The sequence below is a fragment of the Mustela nivalis genome, assembly GCF_964662115.1.
Source record: "Mustela nivalis genome assembly, chromosome: 2".
Lineage (NCBI taxonomy): Eukaryota > Metazoa > Chordata > Mammalia > Carnivora > Mustelidae > Mustela > Mustela nivalis.
This window is the reverse complement of record NC_139021.1, coordinates 160,088,830-160,099,199: the sequence shown is the minus strand read 5'-3', so window position 1 is coordinate 160,099,199 and position 10,370 is coordinate 160,088,830. Positions and strand designations below refer to the sequence as shown.

The window sequence follows — 10,370 nt, the reverse complement described above, 5'->3', positions numbered from 1 at the left end:
GAGAGAGAGAGCATGAGTTGGGGGGAGGGGCAGAGGGAGAGGGAGATGCAGACTCCCCACTGAGCAGGGAGCCTGACCTGGGACTTGATCTCAGGACCCTGGGATCATGACCCTAGCCGAACGCAGACACTCAGCCGACTAAGCGACCCAGGCGCCTGAAGTATTTGATTCTTTTTTTTTTTTTTTTTTAAAGATTTTATTTATTCATTTGACAGAGAGAGAACACAAGTAGGCAGAGAGGCAGGCAGAGAGAGAGGAGGAAGCAGGCTCCCCACTGAGCAGGGAGCCTGACCTGGGACTTGATCTCAGGACCCTGGGATCATGACCCTAGCCGAACGCAGACACTCAGCCGACTAAGCGACCCAGGCGCCTGAAGTATTTGATTCTTGAAGCTAGAAGATATCTACATTGGTTTGAGGAGAGCTGTTATCTTCGGAAGTCTTTCTGTAAATCACTCTTCTTGAGAAGTTCTCCTTTTCGGGATTTATCCAGGTTTGTAAGAAATTGTTCAAAAACTTTTATATAAGGAGCTAGACTGGTCTTCTTATAATCTCTGGTTCTACGTTTTATATCAGAATCGGCTTCATTTCCTTCTTTTCCCTCATCATTAATGGAAATGGCATCCAATTCATGGCAGAGAGAGCTTATGGTTGGAACAGTAAATGGATCAAACTGTTTCACTTTCTGTAAATCAATAGGCACAGAAATACGACCTGTTTTAAGATGAAACACCAAAGGGGCTCTTCAGTAAATGATTGATTCCTTTGCTAATATTGATGTCCAGCCGTGGGAAACAGTACTGGAGCATGATCTCCCATTCCAGCCAGGGTCCACATTTGTCATTTTTGGTACTATCCTCCAAGCTGATGGCTTTCATCAAATATTCCCAACGCTGAAGTAAATTGTGATACTTCGGGAAGTTTTGCTGAAGTGGCTCATGAATTGTTTCAGGAACAAGGGCTAAAATCTTATCCCACCTTTCTTTATTTTCAAGAATATCTTGATCAACTAAGGCATATTCTTGGAAGTATTTTTTTTTATTATGTTTATAGATTTGCTGACAAAAGGGTGAATTTTTTCACTTAGATGGACTTTCTGTTTAACATCTTGACCACCCTCTACAAGACTCAAATACTCAACTATCCCAGAACGTATTGCAGAGGACAGTTTTCTAACTGATTCATCACAAACCCAACAATGAACACCTCTCCTTCCAGAATATACCCAGAGACGATGCTTAAATCCAAAGTCCTCCTTCAGTGCTTGGTCGATTATGCATATGGCCATCGTCACGAGGGTCCAGCACTGAGAACATATGTCTGCAGAACTACAACATCTTCTCACATCGTCATAGTCTGTCATATCAATGTCAAACACCAGTTCTTTTTCTTGAGCCTGGAAAGCTCACAGCTTCACTGTATTGTGCTGATTGGGTCTGTGGGAATATAGCACACCTATATCAATCTTGTATGGATTCATTTTCTGCATCTCCTTTTCCAGCTCACTCTGGTTGTTGAAGGATTGGTAGCGAATGTACATATCTTTCAATGTGAATGAAAATTCACAGTGTTGAAAGTAATTCTTTATTACTCCGCCATAGTTGAGCCAACAGTAGTACTGGGCGTAGGGAAAAAGCCTCCGGTAATAAAGCTTAAGCAGTTCGGGCAGCTCGGCAGGGTCAAACGTCTTCATGGAAAGCTCGACTCACTGTCGTAGTACCGCAAAAATTGGTGGGGGCTGTCACTGATACACTATAATCTAATATACGGTCCTTATTCTAACTTTGCCCCTCCTCCCCTACTGTCTTCTGTAGCAGTTCCCCCCCACCCCAGGTTCAGTACTGATCCAGAATTATCTGTTGTGGTTTTTCTCTTTTTTTGTTTTTTGTTTTTTAAAGATTTTATTTATTTATTTATTTGAGAGAGAGAGAACACAGGCACGGTCTGTGCAGAGGGAGAGGGAGAAGCAGGCTCTTGGTGGAGCAGGGACTCCATTCCAGGATCTTAGGATCATGACCCAAGCCGGAGGCAGATGCTTAACTGACTGAGCCACCCAGGCGCCCCTCTGTTGTGGTTTTTCATCTGGAAAAGTTATTCTCAGTTTCTTTTGCCTTTCATAATATTGACTTTTTGGAAGAGTTGGAATGTCTGACAGGTTTCCTAGGATCCGATTCCCTTTCTGCCATTGGGAAGCAGAGGCCACAAAAATGATGCTGAGTCCTCCTCAGCCTGTCAGGGGTTAAGCACGGCTGTGGAGTCGGACTGCTGGTGTTGGGACATTGGTCCGGCAGGCTACCAACCTGTGTAACCTTAGGTAAATCCCTGAAGCTCTCTGGGTGGGCTTTGCTTTTGTCACTTGGGAAATGGACAGGATAATACCCGTCCCATGAGACTGTTGTGAGGATGAGACAGGCTAATGCACGGAAAGTGCTTATTGTTCAACGGAGGGACACTGTAGGCCACGGTGAGCCCCAGAGCTTCACTTACAGGCCCCCAGCCCCAGGGTCGAGTCTACCTGAAGCCAGAACCAGTGACTGCTTACTTGAGAGGCTGGTGGGTGAGAGGAACAGGAAGGATCTTCCCACCCTGTGGGGCTGGGAGGGCCAGGATGACTCACTCACTTGTTTACACTGTATTCTCTCACCTGCTTTCAGAAAGACTTTGAAGTGGCTCATAATTAAGGCCTCAGGTGCCTCAGCCTGCTGGGACGGGAAAGACCGTGTTCTGGCTGGAGCAGGCCTGGGCGAGTCTGGCACAGCTAGGCGGGTCCTGGGAGGAGGGCCTGACTTCCACTCCACTCCAGGGGTGGGGAGTGGGTTGGGGGCAGGGGATGGCAGGGGTGAGAGGCAGGGGGAAGGAAGCTGGGTGAGCCCTGACTGACCACCAGGTGCAGAAGGACAGAGGTGACTGGAGGCTTGAAGTGTCCAGATGGAACAAAGGAATGGGGAGGAGGAGCCCTGAAAAGGGCTCCACAAAGACTCTGCAGTCTGGCTGGGCCCACTTTTGATATTTGCTGAGTTGCCGTCTTTGGGCTTAGACCATCCTGTAGGATATTCATGTTGGCCAGCCCTGGGCAATCCTGCTGCCCCAAGGCTAATGCCCTTGGGGCCCACTGAGAAGCACCAGCTTCTCCTGGGGGGGGGGGGGGCTCTCCCCTGGGTTCCAGGGGCCTCTGGCCTCGGGCTGAAACGTGTATTAAAGGAAATCCTGTCTTCCTCCTACCCCCTCACCATTCCCCCCCCCAGCCTCCCTCCCTCGGGGCCCTTCTCCAGCAAGAGCTGGGCCCTACCCACCCCCATCTTAATGCTGTCAGGAAGTCCCTGCCCCCATCCTCCATTCTCTGCCACTCAGGGCCCGAGATTTGTCTGCCCCTCCCCCACACCATTTCCTGCCTCTCACCTTGAACGTCCTGACTTGCCCCGCCTCAGCTCTGCTCAGGTTTCCTGAGAAGGCACGGGGATGGCTTCCCGCGCTACACCAAGTTTTGGCAAGTCCTGCCCAACTGACAGACTTTCTGTCACACTTCCCTACAGCTACTTAAACCATACTTTACCTTGTAATGGAATAGCTTCCATTTCCGGAAGTGGAGGGGGCTCACCCAGGCGGGATTAAACATGATGACAGTTCCCAAAGTAGGAGCTGGAATTCAGGCTAAAAAGATGGCAAGATTTTGGGGGAGAGAGAATCAGAGTTATAGAACCAGCAGCTGCTGGGTTGTGGTGCTTCCCGAGGGGCAGAGGTGGTCATTGGGCTCAGAGGATCTCCTCCTCCACCCCTGCCCTGCAGAAGGAAACCCTATCCCTGAGATCAAACTTGGGGCAGAAGGAAAACAAAGTGAGAGGGAGCTCAGAGAGTAGAGGAGAGAGTATAAGAGCTAGAGCTGCACCGGTCTAATACCTTGAAGACCAGAGGACAGGCTGGTAGCTAGATTTATTGTGGGGATCATTCTTCATTATTGTATACCTGAAACAGGTACGATATTGTGGGTCAACCACACATTGATAATAAAAACTTTAAAAAAAGACTGTTATACAGTATGCAGGATTTTATATGGAACATAGATTTTTCAACACATTTGGGTAAATACCAAGGACCACACTTGCTGGATCATATGGTAAGAGCATGTTAGTTTTGGAAGAAACTGCCAAATTGTCTTCTGAAGTGGCTGTACCATTTTGCATTCTCACCAGGAATGGATGAGAATTCCTGTTGCTCCACATCCTTGCCAGCATTTGGTGTTGTCAGTGTCCTGGATTTTGGTCATTCTGGTAGGTGTGCAGGGGAATCTCATGGTTTTAATTTCCAATTCCCTAATGACAGTGGGTGTAGAGCATCTTTTCATGTGTTCATTTTCCATCTGCATATCTTCTTTGGTGAAATCTTTTCAGGTCTTTTGTCCATTTTTAAAATTGGATTGTTGGTTTTCTTATTTCTTTTTTTTTTTTTTAAAGATTTTATTTATTTATTTGACAGAGAGAAATCACAAGTAGACTGAGAGGCAGGCAGAGAGAGAGAGAGGGAAGCAGACTTCCTGCTGAGCAGAGAGCCCGATGCGGGACTCGATCCCAGGACCCTGAGATCATGACCTGAGCCGAAGGCAGCGGCTTAACCCACTGAGCCACCCAGGCGCCCCGGTTTTCTTATTTCTGATTGAAGAGGTCTTTGTATATTTTAGCTAGCAAGACTTGATCAAATGTATTTTTTGCAAATATTTTCTCCTAATCTGTGGTTTGTCTTTGCTCATTCACTTGGCAGTGTCTTTTGCACAGCAGAAGTTTTTCTTTGTTTGTTTGTTTTATTTTAAGATTTATTTATCCATTAGAGAGAGAGAGAGCACATGGGGGGGGCAGTGTGCAGAGGGAGAGGGAGAATCCCAAGTAGACTCTGAGCTGAGTGAGCCCAACTCTGGGCTCCATTCACTGATGCAAGAGATCATGACCTGCGCTGAAACAAAGAATCAGACACTTAACCTACTCAGCCACCCAGGTGAAACAGTGCACCAGGAGTTTTTAGTTATGATGAAGTCTAGCTTATCAATTATTTCTTTCATGGATAGTACCTTTGGCATTATATCTAAAGCCATACCCTAGGTCACCTTGGGTTTCTCCTAACCTATCTTTTCATGATGGCTCTTCGGGGAAGCATACAGCTGTGTCTTTACAGAGAAACCACCACCTCATCACAGGGATACCTAGTGAGTACGGCACCCAGATGTTTGGTCAGTTGTCACAACAGCTAGAACACACAATCTCAAACAACAAGCTCGGTTCTTAACCATTCATCAGTGAAAACTAGAAGCTGAACTTCTTCACATAGAGGAGCAACACTGGGAAAAGAAGTTGTTCCTGGAAAGCACAGATTCATTTAACAATGAACTTGAAAGGTTGTGTGGTTCACAGGTAAAAGTGGATATAGAGAAAATTGCAGTTGAAATTGCCCAGGCAGAGGAACCCACATGCAGAAGGCAGAAAGTGGCTGCAGAGCAAGTCAAATGGGGTCAGAGCAGTGCTGTTCCTGAGGAAGAGGCAGCAGCTAACCAAACCGAACCGAAGAAAGGAGGTAAGAGAAAGCATTCCCCTGGAGACAGAGGAGACACTCTGAAGACATTACAGAAAGCCAAGAGAATGGTGAAGAAGGCACGTCTGCTCCCGGGGACAAGGGGAGGGGGCAGGAGGGGGGGGGGGACCCATGCTAGTGACGCCAGCTAGAGGAGCCACAGCCCCATCCAGTATCAGAAGGTGGGAAAAAAAGAAATGTTGCCTTGTTTGATGCATTCTAAATAATTTTATAAATGAAAAAGTATTCTTTGAGTTAAGAAGAGAACAACAACAGAGGGATGGAGCCTCTAGAGGCTGCTTTTAGGCCACAGGCTTGAGCAATGGAAACTCGATCAAGGAAAAGAGCCCAAAGCAACCCTGGGGCTGAATGCAGATTAGCTCATTAAAGGACCCATTTCGAAAGAACCATAGGCCCTAACTGACCAATTATAACCAGGCACAGTTCCCCAGACTGCCCAAAAAGGGAAAATTGCATGCATTCCCATATTCCCCACTCCGCCCTAGACCTGTGGTCTCACCACCGCCTGGTGGCAGAAGGTCTCTGCTCTGCGGTCCTGCCCTCTGCTCCCTTGCGATGCATTCAATAAACTTCTGTCTCCTTTGTTCTGCCTTGGGTGAATTCTTTCACCTCCTGCAATGCTGGCCCCCACCCAATTGGGATGCCCCCCAGTTGGTGATCCCCATCCGATCAGAGCACCCCACAGAGCCCTCCTCTCACCATCACTGCGCGGCTGATCGGATGCTCCCACCCAAGACTCTGAGTCCTAATGGAGAGACAGGAAGGAGGAAATGGACAGTCGTCCCTTGTCCATGTCCGTGTCTCCCATCGTCCCCGTCCTACCTTTCCCGTCCCTTCCTCCTCCGGGCAGGGGGCACTGGCCAGATTGCTCTGGTGTGAAGCTATTCCTGTTGTTCCTCCTGCCTGGCTTTTGGGTTTTCTGGCTTTCCCAGACTCCTTCCAAAACGTCGCATCTTGTTGAGCTCAGTTAGCTTTTTAAGTTGGTTTCTGTTGCTTGCCATCAGGGACTCTAACTGACACGTGTCAGGGCATGGCTTTCCCAGCCATGGCTCTGCATTTCCTCCTAGTCCCATACTGGCAAACTAGAGCTCTGGACCCCAGCTTTAAGTGGCCAATCAGATTGGCCACCTGAAGTTAGGTTGGCCCAATCAGCCTGGCTCCAGAAGAGGAGAGAGCAACATGACACTGGCAAGGCGAACAGAGAGGCGGACAGGACACAGACCCACAAGTGATTAGGCTGACAGTGCAAGCCTAATTCCCAGGGTCCCAGGGTCCCAGGGGTCCCCATCACTACAGACATTGTAAATATGCATACTCATCAGGAAACTACTTTGGCAGCTGGCAATAAAGCATATTGAGAAAGGGGCACTTTTTTCCCAGTTCTTAGTAAAGTGCCATGGGCTACTGGCAACCCAGTGTGGCCCACTCCCCAGCACAAAGGGGCTTGGTAGGCAGCTCTTAGAGAAGATAACAAGGGCCAGGTCCACCCCATCAGCGGTTCCACATATCACACATAGCTGGGAGCGGGGAAAATCCAGTGGCCTTGATATCTGACATACACATACCATTCCCTCTTCATGGGCAAAAACTGGTTGTGAAGCCCCTCATATTTCGAGACTAGTTCAAGACTTGGGAATGGATGGCTTTGGAGAGGACGATGGTGAGAAGGTCTGGGCAGCAAAGTCTGACGAGCCAGGTTCCACCCACAGGGTTCAGAGCTGCTGCCCACACCTAGCAAAAGACACCAAGAGGGGTGCCTGTGTGGCTCAGTGGGTTAAAGCCTCTGCCTTCAATTCAGGTCATGATCCCAGGGTCCTGGGATCAAGCTCCCTGCTGAGCAGGGGGCCTGCTCCCTGTGCCCCTGCCACTCTGCCTACTTGTGATCTCTGTCTGTCAAATAAATAAATAAAATCTTTAAAAAAAGAAAAAAGGCACCAAGAGATTTCTCCTCTCTGTAGCTCCCCTGGAGAGCCTTCATTCATTTGGTCACTGGCTGTGTGTCAGCTCTGCATTATGGGCTGGGTGGGGGACACAGCAGGAACAAGAGAGACGAAGTCCAGTCTAATGTGGTAGACAGACAGGCCACGAATATTTCCTAGGTTATGCATGTGCTAGGAAAGGGGTATGAAGACAGTGCCCTTACAATGAGGGGATCCAACTTAAGGGTCAGGAAAATGTAGGATGAGTAGGATTCAACCAGGTGAAAAGTGGGGTAGCACAGAGAGGGCGGGTTTATTTAAGCTACAGGCTAAGCTCCTGTTAGAAACAAGCTGAAAACATGCAGTGGGTCAAATAAAATACAAGCGCTTTCTCTCTTGTAAAGTTCTAGCAGCAGGCAGGGTCCAAAATGAGTGGGTGTCTCAGTTCCATGAAGTCAGACCAAAGTGACAATGGTTTAAAGGCACCTGGCAGGCTCAGTGGGTAGAGCGTGTGCCTGGTGATGCCAGGGTTGTGATTTCTAGCCCCAAGCCCCATAATGGGGGTAGAGATTACTTAAAATCTTTAAAAAGCAACAACAGGGGCACCAGTGAGTCTCAGTGGGTTAAGCCTCTGCCTTTGGTTCCGGTCATGATCTCAGGGCCCTGGGATTGAGCCCCGCATGGGGCTCTCTGCTCAGCAGGGAGCCTGCTTCCCTTCCTCTCTCTCTCTCTGCCTGCCTCTCTGCCTACTTGTGATCTCTGTCAAATAAATAAATAAATAAAATCTTTTTATAAATAAATAAATAAACAGCAACAGCAATGACAAAATAACTGTGGTTTAAACACGAGAGAAATGTACTTCTCCCTCTCAGGGCAAGCTCCAGAGCTAGAGAGACCAGGATTGGTGGGAAAATTCTGCTCCGTTAAGTCTGCAGGGAAGTTATTTTCTAGGTCAGCTGGGGAAGCAGAAGCACTGTATCACAGAAGCAGTGACTTATCAGAGGAACCAGACTTCGCACAGTTGTCAAGGGAGCTAGAGAACTAAAGGTCATGAAGAGGAGTTGGAGGGTCCCAGAAAGCCACAACTTAGCTTTCCAGAAGCTCTGCGCCCATAAGAAATGTGCAAAATGCCAAACTTTGAACAAGAAGAAACAAAATAAGCCAACAACCAGGAAAATAATTGAAATGGTAATTGAAGTCATCTCCTTTAAAATTTTTTTCTCAGCTCTGTTGGCTTTAGAGCAAAGTTCTACCAAACCCACTATGTAACACGTGTCTTTTTATTCTGATTCTTTATATCTGGGACCCTGCTAATCCTGGGGAGACAGACCTCTAAGGCCCAGTCGATTCCTAGAGACAGCAAAGGATTCACCTGCGAGCGCGACTTTCACATATAAGCTAATGGGGCCAGGGCCCACACCTCTCTACCTCTTCTAACCAGTCCTTCCCGCCCCAGGCTGCCAGCATTTCTTTGCCCCCATCACCCCTGGGGCCAGGGACCGGGCTACTAGGCACAGCCCCTACACCCAAGAGTCCGTTGAAATTATTTAAACCAGCCAAGCTGGGGCACCTGGGTGGCTCAGTGGGTTAAAGCCTCTGCTTTCGGCTCAGGTCATGATCCCAGGATCCTGGGATTGAGCCCCACATCGGGCTCTCTGCTCATCGGGGAGCCTGCTTCCTCCTCTCTCTCTGCCTACTTGTGATCTCTGTCTGTCAAATAAATAAATAAAATCTTAAAAAAAAAAAAAAACAGCCAAGCCTAAGCTTGCTTACCTTGCCTTATATCATTGCCGCCTGGCCACATGCCTCTGAGCAATTCAGTCTGGACTCCACGAGGGGACAGATGAGTGTTGTTGGCTGTGAGACAGGAATCCGCAGCATCCTAAGTATCCATCATTAGGACAAGTAAAGGGGGCAGACAGATGCATTCTGTGGAGAGAAGAGGCAGCAGTTAGAAGCAGAGGGTTTGAGAAATACAGAGGAACACGACAAAAGTAAGGACCAGAAAGAGATCTAAAATGGATATGTATACAAAACACAATATATTTTCCAAAGACAAGTATATACCCAAAGACAGAAGCCAAATACAATATATTAAGTGTCTTTGAGGGAAAGAGGAAACCGGAGCAACACTAGAGATTAAGAGAAGAAAAACAAGCACATCAGAGAGAGCTGAGAGACGGCCCTCTCTGAGCCCATGACCCTGATGCATGGTCTGGGGCGTGTGGTGAATTGCTCTCTGCATCAGAGGCCCACCCCAGCCAAACGCTCCCCTCGCCCTGCCGCACACACCTGCGTAAAAGCTACATCCTGGGCCAGATTGTTGGCTCCCTTAAATCAAGTCTGGGGCCTCTAAGGTGGGGAGCAGAAGGACATTCGGGTGGCTCCTGGGCTTCTGGCAACGTTCTATTTGTTAACCTGCATGATGGGGTATTTGTTAAACTCACAAATAAGGTATGTGGATTTTTTATTGTTCTTTACATCTCATTTAAAAAAATATGACCTCGGGAGCCTGAGTGGCTCGGTCAGTTAGGCATCTGCCTTCTGCTCAGGTCATGACCCCAGGGCCTGGGGATCGAGCCCTGCATCGGGCTCCCCGCTCGTCCAGGAGTGTGCTTCTCTCTCTACCACTGTCCGCCTGGCTTGTGTTCTCCCTCTCTCTCAATCTCACAAAAATAAATAAATAAAAATTTTCATAAATAAATAAATAAATAAATAGAAACATGATCTCTTGGGGTACCTGGGTGGCTCAGTCCGTCCATCAAGTGTCTGACTCTTGATTTCAGCTCAGGTTATGATCTCAGGGTCGTGAGATCTAGTCCTGTGTCAGACTCTGAGCTGAGCTTGGAGCCTACTTGGTAGTCTCTCTTCTTCT

General features: G+C 48.1%; 1 pseudogene across 1 annotated transcript; it reads right to left on the bottom strand.

Annotated features, from left to right (window-relative positions):
* Positions 1–224: 224 nt before the first annotated feature.
* On the bottom strand, positions 225–1,814 carry LOC309859124 (DNA primase small subunit pseudogene; annotated as a pseudogene). Its single transcript has one exon. The product of its transcript is annotated as a DNA primase small subunit pseudogene (transcript).
* Positions 1,815–10,370: the final 8,556 nt, after the last annotated feature.